Here is a 13,976-nt window from a genome sequence, read left to right as displayed (position 1 = left end):
ACATCATGACCACGTAATATGTGGCTTCATCTAGTTTTTCTGAGTGACAGTCACTCTTATGTAGTTGCTCTTGTCTCTGATATGTAGTTGCTCTTGTCTCTGACTAATAAGGGGGATGGGGGTCCCACGCAGGAAGCCTCCTCCCCACCTGTGACGACCACATGCCTTATAATAAACGTATTGTCAAAAAAATGTGCTATTATTAAAATTAAGTTTTTATTTCCATTTCATGATCCATATACAGATGTAGCAGTTACATGCATGGTGTTCTGTTGTGGTAGCGTAGCACGCCGGCACAGTTTGCATAGCACAGTCACTCATTTACTATGCATTGTGTCAGCCGCTATGAATGCTCTGCACCCCTAAACGTTGTTCCTGGGGCGCTAAGGGTTACTTATAATTTTGCTACATCCGTATTCAAAAAATGAAATCTTGCAGTTTCCACCATGACCACCGAGCTTCAGTAAAGACTTACACTTCTTGTTCTGTAGAGATCACTTCTCAGCAGTCGCATTATCATCACAGGCAGGATTACAGTGAAAGATATCGCTGTATGTATAGATAACACAGAATCCACCATTCACAATACATGGTGGTCACAGCTCACCTCCTCCCCCCTCTCTGCACAGCTCACAAAGCATGCCCACAGTACTCTTCTATAGAAGTCAACGGGTCATCTCCAGATAGACCGGGTTCATGTGACTGCTATAAACTGCTGCCGAATCCTGTATAAAAATCTAAATACATTTTTCTATCAGAAAATAAAAAAAAAATTAGAAAGAAAATATATTTCACTTTTTGGGTTTAATGAGTTACCTAGAATATTGGTAGCATGATACTCATTGTGATGGTTTATGGACACCGGTTGCCTAATCTGGGGCAACTCCCTGAATATATTTCAGAAATGATTCTTCTACACTGTGTGCAGAATTATTAGGCAAGTTGTATTTTAGAGGATTATTTTTATTATTGATCAACAACTATGTTCTCAATCAACCCAAAAGACTCATAAATATCCAAGCTTAATATTTTTGGAAGTTGGAGTGGGTTTTTTTTTTAGATTTGGCTATCTTAGGAGGATATCTGTTTGTACAGGTAACTATTACTGTGCAGAATTATTAGGCAACTTAATAAAAACCAAATATAATCCCATCTCACTTGTTTAATTTTACCAGGTAAACCAATATCAGTGCACAAAATTTAGAAATAAACATTTCTGACATGCGAAAACAAAAAACAAAAAAATTAGTGATGAATATAGCCACCTTTCTTTATGATGACACTCAACAGCCTTCCATCCATAGATTCTGTCAGTTGCTTGATCTGTTTTCGATCAACATTGCATGCAGCAGCCACCACAGCCTCCCAGACACAGTTCCGAGAGGTGTACTGTTTTCCCTCCCTGTAGATCTCACATTTTATGATGGTCCACAGGTTCTCTATGGGGTTCAGATTAGGTGAACAAGGGGGCCAGGTCATTATTTTTTCTTCTTTTAGACCTTTGCTGGCCAGCCACGCTGTGGAGTAGTTGGATGCATGTGATGGAGCATTGTCCTGCATGAAAATCATGTTTTTCTTGAATGATACCGACTTCTTCCTGTACCACTGCTTGAAGAAGTTGTCTTCCAGAAACTGGCAGTAGGTCTGGGAGTTGAGCTTCACTCCATCCTCAACCCGAAAAGGTCCCACAAGTTCATCTTTGATGATACCAGCCCATACCAGTACCCCACCTCCACCTTGCTGGCGTCTGAGTCGGAGTGGAGCTCTCTGCCCTTTACTGATCCAGCCTCTGGCCCATCCATCTGGCCCATCAAGAGTCACTCTCATTTCATCAGTCCATAAAACCTTTGAAAAATCAGTCTTAAGATATTTTTTGGCCCATTCTTGACGTTTTATCTTATGTTTCTTGTTCAAAGGTGGTCGTTTTTCAGCCTTCCTTACCTTGGCCATGTCCCTGAGTATCGCACACCTTGTGCTTTTTGATACTCCAGTAACGTTGCTGCTCTGAAATATGGCAAAACTGGTGGCGAATGGCATCTTGGCAGCTTCACGCTTGATTTTCCTCAATTCATGGGCAGTTATTTTGCGCCTTTTTTGGCCAACACGCTTCTTGCGACCCTGTTGGCTATTTGCCATGAAACGCTTGATTGTTCGGTGATCACGCTTCAAAAGTTTGGAAATTTCAAGACTGCTGCATCCCTCTGCAAGACATCTCACAATTTTGGACTTTTCAGAGCCCGTCAAATCTCTCTTCTGACCCATTTTGCCAAAGGAAAGGAAGTTACCTAATAATTAAGCACACCTTATATAGGGTGTTGATGTCATTAGTCAACTCCCCTCCTCATTACAGAGATGCCATCACCAGATTTACTTAATTGGTAGTTGGCTCTCAAGCCTATGCAGCTTGGAGTAGGACAACATGTAGAAAAAGTATCATGTGATCAAAATACGCATTTGCCTAATAATTCTGCACACAGTGTATAATTAGATCAGATAATAAACCAGTTCCATCGAAAGAAAACAGCCGTGCGGAGGAAGGGATAAGCTGATTACTACAGGTTACTTTCAAGGTGGAGGAGATGAGAAGGGGTCAGATCAGTTAATTTAGAGTATGGAGACACCAGGATCAGCAAAGTGGTGTCAAGCAGAAGCGTATGATTAAATGTATCAGGAGTCAGAAAAGGATAATAAATGGGAAACGAGGAGGAAAAAGTCTGAGAATCTTATCTGGAGTATTAATGAAAACCATGAGACCTTACTCAGTGATTCCCTCAAGTTATGTCGTCCTATATAGTAAAATTAATCTTATTAATGTGTTTTCCAAATATACATGTAGCTTCTTCTCAAGGGAAGAAATGTTATGAACGGACTTGTTACCCCGGTGGCTCCCATTACAGGACCGCGCTGGTATAAGTGAGCTCTGCCAATGGCTCACCACCAGCCATTCTGTCACATGTTAGCAAAGGGGGGGCAAGGGGCTGGATGTTATACATCGGGGAGACGGGGGGGGGGGTTGAGGGGCCGGATGTTATACACGGGGAGGGGGTGGAGCTAGATATTATAGACGGGGGGGGGTAAAAGGGGCCGGATGTTGTATACTGGGGGATTAAGGGGCCGGATGTTGTATACTGGGGGATTGAGGGGCCGAGTGTTGTATACTGAAGGATTGAGGGGCTGGATGAAATACACCGGGTGTAGGGGGTGGGCGAGGGGTCGGATGTTGTACACAAGGGGGGCGAGGGGCTGGATGTTGTACACCAGGGGGGCGAGGGACCGGATGTTGTACACTGGGGGATTGAGGGTCCGGATGTTATACACTGAGGGGAGGCGGTCGAGGGGCCGAATGTTATACACGGGGGGAGGTGGGGGTGAGGGGCCAGATTTTATACACCAGGAGGGCGAGGAGTCAGATGTTATACAACGGGGGAGGGGGATGAGAGGTCTGGATATTATACACCACGGGAGAGGGGCGAGAGGCTTGGATGTTATACACTGGGAGGAGGGGGGCGAGAGGCCTGGATGTAATTGTTATGTTCTGCAACTTAGAGCTAAGGAATGAGAAGGAAAAGCTGTCCCTGAACTGAGACTCAGCTTAACCCTACGCTGTGGTGGGTGCCATATTCCTTGTGAATAGCCCCACCGAAACTCCTGCACTGAACTCAAACGAAGACCTGTAGGAAGGGGAAAGGGGTCCCTAAAAGATCTAAGGACTGGGAGCAAAATCAGGATGCCTCCTAACAGAAAAGTTAGTTGCAGAAATGAAGATTAAAGGGAACAAAACTGGTGGAACAAGATGTCTCAGGATATCAATTGTCCAAAGCACAAAGAACTAAACTAGGCAACTTAGCCAGAGCACGAGCGTAACAACACTGATATCCAGTGGGGAATGAGAGACAGGTGCTGAGTAATAAAGAGTGAAGAGCTCATGTGACCAAGACACCCAGAACCAGAGGAAAAGACTAGAAGCCAGCAAACCACAACAAGATGGCCGATAGTAAAACGACATAGATTCTAACAGTACCTCCCCTTTTACGAGTAGATAGTAAAACCACATAGATTCTAACAGTACCTCCCTTTTTACGAGTATCCTCCGAATCCTCTAGGCCGAGCCTTACCAGGAAATCTCCTGTGAAAAGCCTTAATTAGGACGTCCTCGGCCTTCACCCAGGAATTATTCTCGGGGCCGAAACTTCTCCAGGACACAAGATACTGTAATCTTCCTCTATGCCACCTGGAATCCAAAATGCTAGAAATCTCAAATTCACCGTCCTCATCAACAGGAGAAACAGTAGGCTTCGCCTGCTTATCAGGCGTGACCACCTTCTTAAGTAGCGACACATGAAACACAGAATTAATCCTCCAGGACGAGGGAATGCCCAACCTCACCGCTGCCGAGTTGACAATCTTAACCACTTTGAAAGGACCCACAAATTTAGGCCCCAGTTTTTTAGAAGGAATTTTCAAACGAAGATTCCTAGAGGACAACCAAATCATATCCCCAACAGCAAACAAGGACTCCTTTCTTTTTTTGTCAAAATACCTTTTTGATCTCCTGTTAGCCTCTTTAAGGTTCAGGCTTACACTGGTCCAAACCCTCTCCAAGTCACCAGAAAAATTGTCCTCCTCCGGTACAGCAGCCCCACCTTTGGAAAATGGACCAAAAGATGGATACCTGCCAGTACAACAAAAAAAGAACAACCAGCCGAGGAAGAAGTATGATTATTAAGGGCAAACTCCGCAAGTGGTAGAAATTCTGACCTCATTTCCTGGTTGTCTGCCACAAAACATCTCAAAAACTGCTCGACGTCCTGGTTCTTCCTTTCAGTCTGTCCATTGGACTCTAGATGATACCCCGACGAGAATGACAAATGAATTTTCAATCTGTCACAAAAAGCGAGCCACAAACTGTGGACCCCTATCGGAAACCATGTCCGTGGGAACACCATGGAGCCTGACAATCTCCTTCACAAAAGCCTTAGCAAGAGTCTTGGCGCAAGGTAACTTGTTGAACGGAACCAGATGACACATTTTACTAAACCGGTCCACAACAACCCAGATGACAGAAAAACTCTCTGATAATGGCAGATCTGTGATAAAATCCATGGCAAGGTGCTTCCATGGCGAACTAGGAACTTCCAATGGGCACAGCAACCCCGCAGCTGGAACGTGAGAGGCCTTCGACCAAGCGCACACAGAACACTGACGCACCCACTAGACTTCCTAGTTTCCGAAATCCCTGGGTGACCCGCCAACCGAGACTCATGGCATTCAACAAACAATGCTCTCCTCAAGGCTCTAGGCGCAAACAATTTACCACACGGAGTGTTAGTTGGTGCCGCACTCTGAACTCCTTGGATACTATTCTCCAACTCAGAATCCAATGTGGCCACCACCACCCCTCTCAGCAAAATACACTCCTCCCTCTCAGCATTCACCGCTGGAGAGAAACTACGAGACTACGAGACAAAGCGTCAGCCTTAACATTATTTTTCCCCGGGACAAAGGTTACGGAAAAATTGAACCGGGCAAAACACAGTGCCCACCTAGCCTGACGGGCATTCAAACGTTTGGCTGCGTCCAGATAAATTAAATTCTTATGATCAATGAAAACCTGTATAGGATGTCGAGCCCCCTCCAAAAAATGTCGCCAATGCTCGAACGCGAGTTTAATAGCCAACAACTCACGACTCCCAACATCATAGTTGAGCTCTGTCTCAGAAATTTTTTTTTGAAAAGAAAGCACAGGGATGCACCCCATCCTCACCCTCCTGGGATAGAACTGCCTCTATGCCCATAGATGAGGCATCCACCTCAACCAAAAATGGCTTGGTCTCATTCGTCTGGATAAGAACAGGAGCAGAGCTGAACCTCTCCTTGAGATACTCAAAAGCTTCAATAGCCTCAGTGGACCCTTGGGACTGTATTAGCACCCTTCTTGAAGATCAGTAATGGGTTTAGCGATGACAGAGAAATTCTTTATGAATTTCTGGTAATAATTGGCAAACCCCAAAAACCTCTGTACGGACTTCAAACCCTCAGGCCTCGGCCACTCCAGCACAGCCTGAACTTTCACCGGGTCTATCTCAAAACCATCACAGTAACCCAAAAAAACTAATTTTCTGGACAGCAAACTGACACTTCTCCAATTTAGCAAAGAGTGTGTTATCTCTCAGTATCTGAAGAACTTCACGGACTCTCTGCCAATGAGACTCAAGATCCGATGAATAAATCAAAATGTCATCCAGATAAACAATAACACTCCTACCGATCAAGGGTCTCAGAATGTCATTGATGAAATTTTGAAAAAATGCAGGGGCGTTAGTAAGCCCAAAAGACATCACCAAACACTCAAAATGACCTTCCGGGGTGTTAAAAGCTGTCTTCCATTCATCACCGTCCTTCACCCGCAGCAAATTATATGCCCCACAAAGGTCAATCTTAGAAAACCATTTAGCTCCGGTCAATTGGTTAAACAAATCCGGAATAAGTGGTAACGGGTAAGAATTGCGCACAGTGATCTTATTAATCTCCTGAAAATCCAGACATGACCTAAGACCCCCATCCTTCTTTTTGACAAAAAAGAACCCAACCGCCACAGGAGACTTAGAGGGTCTTATGTGACCTGCAGCTAAACTAGTCTGAAGGTACTCCTTCAAAGCCTCCCTCTCGGGAATTGTCAGATTAAACAACCGACTCTTAGGGAGCTTAGCATCAGGGACGAAGTCAATAGCACAATCGTAATCTCTGTGAGGTGGTAAAGCTTTCGACTCCACCTCCAAAAATCCTGAATGGGTTCAGGTAACTCCCCCTTCACAACTGTTGCAATGTGAATATTACTACACTTACCATAACACCCCTGACCCCAGGATCTTATGAAACCAGATGACCAGTCCAGCAAAGGATTATGCACTTTTAACCAGGGCAACCACAGGATGACCGGGGAAGGCAACTTAGCAAGTACAAGTCAATCTGCTCCTGATGTTCCATATTCATAGTAAGTGGAAACCCAGTGACCTTTCGAAGAATGCTCCCATGCTCCAGGGGAGTATTATCAATCGCCACCACAGGAAAAGGAGACAACAAAGGTTCAGAACCGAACTTATACTTTTCAAGAAATTGTTGATCAATCAAGGATGGCCGATGGTAAAACCACATAGATTCTAACAGTAATACACCAGGAGGGGTTCAAGAGGGCCGGATGTTATACACGGGGGGCAAGGAGGCTGCATGTTATACACGGGGGGGAGCGAGGGGACTGGATGCTATACACGGGTGCAAAGGGGACCGGATGTTATACACGGTGGGCCAAGGAGCCTGATGTTATGCAAAAGGGGCAATGGGACTGAATGGAAATCTTGAAATCAATGATTAAGATGTGTGAGCCATTAGTTTTATCCATTTAAAGAAAGGATAATGGCAGCGAGGTGGAATATTGGGTGTACACCCCTGGAGACTGATGTAAGGTTCACTCAAAAGGTAGAAAAAAACAGGCAGCCCTCCAAATATAGTGTAGAAAAAACTAGGGTACTTAATCAACTCATCTCTGAGATATTTCGGCTCAAGAAAAAAAGTGGTGCGTCTTTCCCAATTTTTTTTTCCATCTATTTATCAATAGGAAAAAGAGGCAGCTCAAAAATTGGTGCAAAACCCCCAAGGTTGTCGCCAAATCCAACAAATGGGGGGGCAACACTCCAAAGTCAGATGGTGATAGGAATCCAATGGGGTGAGAAATGCTTTTTCCGTTTTGAGCCGACACATTGCAGGCTCTGACCCCATCTTCCTTGGTCTCTGTTCACACTGTTTCTCGCCATTCTCATGCTATATTTTCCTATTTTCCTGCTCTGTTATTTCTCCGCTTTGTCTCGCTCTGCTGTGTTTTTCTACAGGAGATGATCGCTATCCTACTTTTGAGATTACCTCTAATTCCAATTTGTATGAAATTCCCAGAGCGAAGAGTAATTCTCTCCCTTGTATCTCTGACGAGATTATGCGAGATCTGATCATTTTAGGGGACAGATTACGGTGTTTTTCAGTAATGCCATCCATCATCTACATAGGCCGCGGTGTGATCCGCCGGTAATGCCGCGGCATTCATCTGTCGCAGACGTCCTGCCTGGCGCTCTGCTCTCGCGCCCATTAGACGTCGTTTCTGTGGAGGTCGAGCTGTCTGCAGATGTAGCTTTTCTTATAATGACAAATCTCACACTATGTCTGGAGCAGCCCGCCGGCTTTCGGTGACATTTTGAATGTCACATTTAATGTCAGTGTCTCACAAAGACTTAAAGTTTTATACTTTAATCTATTTTTTCTATATTTCTTGCATAATACTTTATAGATTAATCATTCGTCTCCGTGACAAATTAATAAATATACTGTTGATTTTATTTATTACTTGCCTGTAGTCATGTTTTTTTTAAAATTAATTAATTAATTAGTTTATTAAAACCCCGAAGTGTTTTAATAGGTTCAGATTCATGCAGGTACGCTAACAGGCTCTCTGTTGGGTGGGGGCCCTGCATTTCTTTTTATTTATTTATTTTATTTTTTTGTGAAACTATCATAAGGGTTACCTGCAGCCACCACAAGGGGGAGCTCATCACATACAGATGTATATAGTTCCTATTGGAATCCATACTGGCTGTACATTTAAATGGAATCTGTCAGTAGGCTTTTGATATTTACTCTGAGAACAACATGATGTAGGAACAGAGTGTTTGATTCCAGGGATGTGTCACTTATTAGGCTTTGTACTTTAGTTTCAATACAATTTGTGTTTTGTCAGCAGGAGATTATCACTTCAGGACTAGATCTCATGTGCAGACCAGTCAGGCTAATCTGTGTAACCCCGCCCCCACCACTGATTGGCAGCTTGCTGACATTGTATGCAGAAATCTGCCAATCAGTGGAGTGGGCGGGGTTATACAGGGCTCAGTATTCCCACCACTGCTACATCTACAACAAACAAAACAGGGATTCTATCAAAACACATCACAACCATCAGAGTCTCTGCCCCTATATCGTGCTGCTTTCAGATTAAAGAGCAAAATCTTGCTGATAGATTTCATTTGTTTTCATTAAGCTCCCCTTAGTGGTTGATGTATGCAGCCTGAATAAAATTAATTAGCAAGACCTCTTAACGACCCAGTAACTTTTTGTTTTTGCTTTTTCATTTTTTTCTCCCTTTCTTCCATAATTTTTTTTTATTTTTCCGTCATCTATTTTTCAGCCATATAAGGGCTTGTTTTTTGTAGGACGAGTTGTAGTTTTGAATGACGCCGTTCTTTGTACCTTCCAATGTACTGAAAAATGGGGAAAAAAACATTTTCCAAGTGCAGTGAAAGTATGAAAAAAAAAAAAACATTTTTATGGATACTGTTTTGGGGTACATATGACATTTTGACCACTTTTTATTTTCTTTGTGGGAAGTGCGGGCAGCAATTTTGGCATTTAGATTTTTTTTTTTCTGGGATTTAATTTATGGTTTAATTTTTTGGGGGTTTATTTTCTACATTTCTTTATATTTGATGGGGTAAAAAATATATATATTTTTTTACTTTTTAACAAATGTTGAGATAACTATTTTAATCCCAGTGATGGCTGCTACTTAATTCTAAATATTATTCATCAATATTTTAACAAATATTTTAACAAGACTCAACCTCTGCACCTGCACTAACCTTTAAACGGGTTGTCTCCCAATCAAATTATATTTAATTTAATACATTTTGGAATAATAATAAGTTCCACAATTGAATGTTTTTTTTTTAAAAAACTGTTCCTGTGTTGAGATAATCTTATAAATGTGACCCAGCTGTGTACTGTGTAATGGCTGTGTCTGTCCATGCAGAGTTGCTCCAGTTCATGGTTGGCACCTACCACAGCTACTGGCCAGGGGAGAAAGCTTAAGTTACTTATGATAACTGAGGACACAGATGAAACCGCAGGGGCTCAGATCTGCTACTTTTTGAAGTATCACATTTCCCTGCCTGTGGTAACACAAGAGTGCGTGTTTCTGCTGCGTCACCAGTCCTGTAAGCTTCTCATAAATCAAATCAGTAACATATAAGCTTAGCCACCGCTGGAGCTCCTGCATCACTGAATTGTTTTATGATGAGCTCACATGACTGGTGAGGCAGCAGAAACACTCACTCCTGTGATAAAACAGCCAGGGAAATGTGTAACATTAGGAAGTAGCATCTGTGAGCCCCTGCCGTTTTATCTGTGCACTCCCTTATCACAAGTGACTTGAACTTTCTTCCCTAGCCAGGAGCTATGGAATATGCAGACCCTGAACTGGACTAACTCTGCATGGTCGGACACAGCCGTTACACAGTACACAGCAGGGGCACATTTATAAGATTATCTCAGCACAGGAACATTTTTTTAAAACGCATCCAATTGTGGAAATTATTATTATTCCAAGATCTATTGATTAAAATGTACTTTGTTTGTGGGAAAACCCCTTTACGCTGATAATGGCCGGCATTTTATTGTGGGTGTCAATCCTTCTCTACTGTCCTGTATTGCTCTGCGGTGGGCTTGCCATTGAGCCTGCTTTTGGATCGGCAAGCTATTAGCAAAGCTGTGACCGGGGAAGAGAGCTGTTGGGAGGAGTGCCAACTGTGGGGATTGTCTATCATGTCCAAATGCATAACTGCAGCTACTGCTCCCGGACTGGTGTCCGTGAGTAAACGTTTCACCGGACTAGTCCTGGTTCATTATAAGTTAATTTTCCTGAATTATGTGCAGTTGTATAAAACATTAAAATCTTTAATGGAAAACCTGAAGATAGAGCTAAAAGGTCATGAGGGAAGTTTTAAAACATCAGAAAATTCGACAGGTTATTTTAGCTATATATCTCACTATCTCGGCAGGGAGAAAGTAAAGTGAAGCATTAACACAAGTTTCTCCGTCCCATATTCAAATTTATTATTGCTCAGGCTGTAAAGCTAATAAACAGAAGGGTGCTAATTTTTTAAGTTTTAATTAGAAACTTACATTTATTTATTCCTTTACCACCATTTAAAAGGGTCTCTGAAGGCGCAGGTTAAGCATTGCTAAGTGAAAGGGGCAAAACTTTGTGCACCACTACTTACTGAAATGGTGGAAGCCAGGTTGCTACTAAATCCTCCCCGTGCAAGACGCTTTTATATCCTTCAGAGCTATGTAGTATATATTAAACTGTAAGTCAAGCTTTAGCTAGTTTTTAAAGTAATAGACCAAAAAGTGTTTTATGTTGAGAAATTTGAAATGATCAAAAGGATGTATTTATAATTCTTACTAGTAAATGTCGGAGGCACCGAAGGTCCTTTCTCAGATCTCTTCTTCCCACTATAAATAACATAAAAGGGACTGATCCGATGTGGCTTATTAAAGAAGACGACGACTATTCCCCAGCGCCGGATGTCATTGAGTTTTCTTATTTATTTATTCCTAACCTTGCCCGAATTGGGAGACCTCTTCACCTTTTAGATGACACTATATGGATTTTCTCGTTGCCATTCGTTCCATAAAGGCTTCCTCTAATACGATGCTGAGATGAAAAGAAGGATTTATAGATGTTGGGAGGGCGGCATGATGGCTCAGGATGCGTTGTGATTTAACCAGGCTAATTTCCCCCTTTAATATTACCTATATTTTGCCCTACAATATCTTACTGTCTATCCCAAATTTCCATATCAACCCCGATTGCTGAAAGGCAATAGTGGTGGCACATTCTTCTGAGGTTGCCATCTGATATACTACGATGGATTAAAATAGTTTCTTCACCAAAGCCGGTCATAAATTTTGAGAACTGTTGTATAGGGACAATTTTTCCCCCGATTGTACTATAAACATGAATGCTTGACTAAGCATTTCTGTTTTTTTTTCCATAGGCAGAAGCTTCTAAAGAGGTTGTCCACAACTTTTACATTGATGGCCTATCCTTAGGATAGGTCATCAATGTCTGATCGACCGAGGTCCGACACCCGGCACCCCTGCCGATCAGCTGTTATCGGAGTCAGCAGGGGTGGCTGCCAGCCGGAAATACTTGTTTGCTTAACCCGGCCGATCAGACATTGACGACCTATCCTAAGGAATAGGCTATTAATGTAAAAGTAGTGGACAACCTCTTTAATATATACCTCCAATAGTGGCTTATCTCCCATGGGGAAAAAAGGATTGAGCATGCTGAAAACCAGCATGCTTGCTCTTACTTTTCCAGCAACAGATAGGTCACAGTACATAACAGTTTACTTGTTGGCAAGTTCGGTCAAATTTTATCTAATGTGAATAAAGGCTAAAATAAACCGAAGGGACCATTTGTTTTAGGGATCAGTGGTTTTTCCCTATTTCTGGACCCCAACAAATTATACATTTAGGGCAAAATCCTATTGGTGTGCATAAATGTAAGTGGTGGGGAAAAACCTGTAAAAGGGTTTACCGAGTAATTTAAAAGGAATCTGACAGCAGCATGATGTAGAACCGGAGAACCTGATTCCAGCCATGTATCACTCAGTTTTCTGGGTGCAGCGATTGCAGACTCGCAGAGCTGGGAATGTTGAGCCCTGGATAACACTGCCCACACCACTGATTGACAGGTTTCAGTGTACAATATATATCCACACAAAACTGCTAATTAGTGCTGGGGTGTGGCTGAACCAGGAGGTACGAGACACCTAGTCCTGTAGTGATAATCTGCTGATGATACACTGATTTTATGGAAACAACAACACACAGCCTAGTAAGTGAAGCATTGCCGTAATCAAGGTCTCAGCCCCTACATCATGCTGCTCTCAGAAAACAGCAAAAATGTACTGACCGATTCACTTCAAGTGGTTTGTCAAGACTTGGGACAAAAGTGTGGAGTCGCTCTGTCACTGCAGATTGCCTGCTCACACCGGAAATACCGGAAAATCGCGACAGCCTGCACGTCGCACGCAGTCACAATTCGGAAGTCTGAAGCGACATAGAGTGACTGCAGACTTCTGTCCCAAGACTGGACAACCCCCTTTAAACAGCAGTCCACAGCAGCCATCAATACGTCTAAAATAAGTAGAAAAAAGGTCTACTTACTAATTTTACCCTTGTTCCAGCATCGCATGACTGATCTTTCCCGCTGGTCCACTATTTACTTTGATTAAGATAAGAAATATGTCGAGCACTCTACAGAAAATATATAGACTGGTGCTAGATCAAGCTTCGGTGAAGCAGTCCAATTACTTTCACATCCAATAAATAAATTAATTGCACTTTACTGCATCCACAGCCTTTTGAACACGTCCAAGTATCCTCCTGGTCTGTCCTTCCTCGAAACACTTGTGATGTCCGTATGTAGTTGATAAACCAGCACCAGTTATTTGTACCTCCCAATATCTTTGTTGTGCATAAACTCAGATCATAACCGAACAGAGGGCTGCTCCGCCAATCCAAAAAATAAATTTCTTATTATATTTACAAAATCCAATTTCAACAAAATCCCTTAGAATCTAAAGGTATTCTGCACAACAGTCAATAACCGGGCCTTGGGTTTCGCCTAATGGCTTCTTCCTGGGATGAAGTACGCATGTCTCATGGATTTTCATTTTTTTATTCTCAAGTCAATGATAGCATTTTCAATTTTTATTATTGCTAGTCATTTTAAAGATATGCAACACTGGTTACAAAATTTTAAACATGCATTTAAATCATAAGACTATAACATATAGAGATGACGCTTGTACATATTATTTAAAAAAATCTATAACCCGATATGTGTCCAAAATATTACAAAAAAAACAACAAAAACATTGCTTACAAAGATATTCTCTGAGATATATATATACGTGGGGGAAAATGTATTCCATCATGTATTCGCCATAGCAGAGGGCATTGACGTCAATGAGAAAGGTGTAATGCCTCATTTCTCCTGTGGTGGCACTATACAGTGCTTCCAGTAGAATAACACCTTGTGATCAGCTTATTAAGCAACCACTTTAGTAGAGATTATTAAAAAT

At 42.3% G+C, this 13,976-nt stretch overlaps 1 protein-coding gene across 1 annotated transcript in view; it reads left to right on the top strand.

Annotated features, from left to right (window-relative positions):
- Positions 1-13,976, top strand: part of CWF19L2 (CWF19 like cell cycle control factor 2) — a 156,441-nt gene that overhangs the window by 133,458 nt on the left and 9,007 nt on the right. The gene's annotated exons all lie outside the window — the stretch shown is intronic.

Source organism: Phyllobates terribilis, unplaced genomic scaffold (assembly GCF_046119375.1).
Source record: "Phyllobates terribilis strain yellow unplaced genomic scaffold, ASM4611937v1 Scaffold_2__4_contigs__length_985480577, whole genome shotgun sequence".
Lineage (NCBI taxonomy): Eukaryota > Metazoa > Chordata > Amphibia > Anura > Dendrobatidae > Phyllobates > Phyllobates terribilis.
The sequence above is the reverse complement of the archived record's forward strand: the minus strand, read 5'-3'. Positions and strand labels throughout refer to the sequence as shown.